Source organism: Hylobates moloch, unplaced genomic scaffold, assembly GCF_009828535.3.
Source record: "Hylobates moloch isolate HMO894 unplaced genomic scaffold, HMol_V3 SCAFFOLD_21, whole genome shotgun sequence".
Taxonomy (NCBI): domain Eukaryota; kingdom Metazoa; phylum Chordata; class Mammalia; order Primates; family Hylobatidae; genus Hylobates; species Hylobates moloch.
The window spans coordinates 26449043-26451346 of NW_026652296.1; the positions used below are offsets into that span (position 1 = coordinate 26449043).

Sequence of the window (2304 nt, forward strand, 5' to 3'; positions counted from 1 at the left end):
GGCAATTTGGCTGTATCTATCAAAATTTTAAAAATATATGTCAGGACTGGGCACAGTGGCATATGCCTGTAATCCCAGCACTTTGGGAGGCCGAAGTGGAAGGATTGCTTGTATCCAGGAGTTCTAGACAAACATAGGCAACATAGCAAGACCCCATCTCTACAAAAAATAAAAAATTATTTGCGCATAGTGGTGCAGGTGTGTAGTCCCAGGTGCTCGGGAGGCTGAGGCAGGAGGATTGCATGAGACCAGGAGGTTGAGGCTGCAATGAGCTGTGATCCTGCCACTATACTCCAGTCTGGGCAATAGAATGAGACTTTGTCTTAAAAAAAAAAAAAAAAAAAAAAAAGACATAGGAGAAAATCTTCAAGACCTTGGGTTAGGCAAAGATTTCTTAGATATGACAGCAAAAGCTTAATCTATAAAAGGAAAAATTGATCAATGAAACCATCAAAATTCAAATTTTTCTGTGTCTTAAAAGACACCATTTGCTTTCTGTGCTACCCACGGAGGGGTCCATGTGACATTGTTCTGGATTCCCACTGTAACTTCAAGGGAAACTTTCACAATGTCCAGAGCCCTTGATGTCCTGCCAATGGAGAAAGAGGATGTCCTCAAGTTCCTTGTAGCAGGATAGCAGGAACCCACTTAGGTGGCATCAACCTTGACTTCCAAATGGAACAGCACTTTTTTTTTTTTTTTTTGAGACAGTCTAGCTCTGTCACTCAGGCTGGAATGCAGTGATGCGATCTCAGCTACTGCAACCTCCGCCTCCTGGGTTCAAGCGATTCTCCTGTCTCAGCCTCCCTAGTAGCTGAGATTACAGGCGCCTGCCACCACGCCCAGCTAATTTTTGTATTTTTAGTAGAGATGGGGTTTCACTGTGCTGGCCAGGCTGTTCTCGAACTCCTGACCTTGTGATCTGCCCGCCTCGGCCTCCCAAGTGCTGGGATTACAGGCGTGAGCCATTGCGCCCGGCCCCTTTTTTTTTTTTTTTTTTTTTTGAGACAAAGTCTCACTCTGTTGGCCGGGCTGGAGTGCAGTGGCGCCATATCGGCTCACTGCAATCTCTGCCTCCTGGATTCAAGCGATTCTCTGCCTCAGCCTCCTGAGTAGCTGGGATTACAGGCACATGCCACCATGCCTGGCTAATTTTTGTATTTTTAGTAGAGATAGGGTTTCACCATGTTGGCCAGGCTGGTCTCAAACTCCTGACCTCAAGTGATCCGCCTGCCTCAGCCTCCCAAAGTGCTGGGATTACAGGCATGAGCCACTGTGCCTGGCCAGAATAGCACATCTATAAGAGGAAAAGTGACAGCATCTACATCGTCAATCTGAAGGGGACCTGGGAGAAGCTTCTGCTGGCACCTCATGCCATTGTTGCCATTGAGAACCCTGCTGATGTCACTGTCCAATCTTCCAGGGACACTGTCCAGCCAGCTGTGCTGAAGTTTGCTGCTGCCACCGGAGCCACTCCAGTTGCTGGCCACTTCACTCCTAGAACCATCACTAACCAGAGCCAGGCAGCCTTCTGGGAGCCACGGCTTTTTATGGCTACTGACCCCGGGGCTGACCCCAGCCTCTCACAGAGGCTTCTTAGGTACACCTACCTGCCGTTGACCTGCATCACACAGATTCTCCTCTGTGCTATGTGGACATTGGCATCCCACGCAACAGGAGAGCTTCCTCAGTGGGTTGAATGTAGTGGAGGCTGGCCCGGGAAGTTCTGGACATGTGTGGCATCATTTCTCGTGAACACTCGTGGGAGGTCATGCCTGATCTCTGCTTCTACAGAGATTCTGAAGAGACTGAAAATGAAGAGCAGGCTACTGAGGAGAAGGCTGTGACCAAGGAGGAATTTCAGGGTGAATGGAGACTGCTCCAGCTCCTGGGTTCCCTGCTACTCAGCCTGCGGTTGCAGACTGGTCTGAAGGCGTGCAGGTGCCCCCTGTGCCTATTCAGCAGGTCCCACTGAAGACTCAGCCTGCCACACAGGCCTGGTCTGCAGCTTCCCCTGCTCAGGCCGCTGAATCACTGAATGGGTAGAAGCAACTATTGAATGGTTTTATGGTGTTGTTGCATGGGCTCTTAAGCAACCTGGAAATAAGGTTGATAGAAAATAAACACCAGTTTCTAAAAAAAAAAAAAAAAAAAAAAAAACTAGCTGGGCACAGTGGCTCACATCTGTAATCCCAGCACTTTGGGAGGCCGAGGCAGGCAGATCACCTGAGGTTGGGAGTTTGAGACCAGCCTGACCAACATGGAGAAACCCCATCTCTACTAAAAATACAAAATTAGCCAGGC

The 2304-nt window shown here is 48.9% G+C and overlaps 1 pseudogene; it reads left to right on the forward strand.

The window, feature by feature from the left end:
• The first annotated feature begins 568 nt into the window (after positions 1 to 568).
• LOC116460970 (small ribosomal subunit protein uS2B-like) lies at positions 569 to 2046 on the forward strand (annotated as a pseudogene).
• Positions 2047 to 2304: the final 258 nt, after the last annotated feature.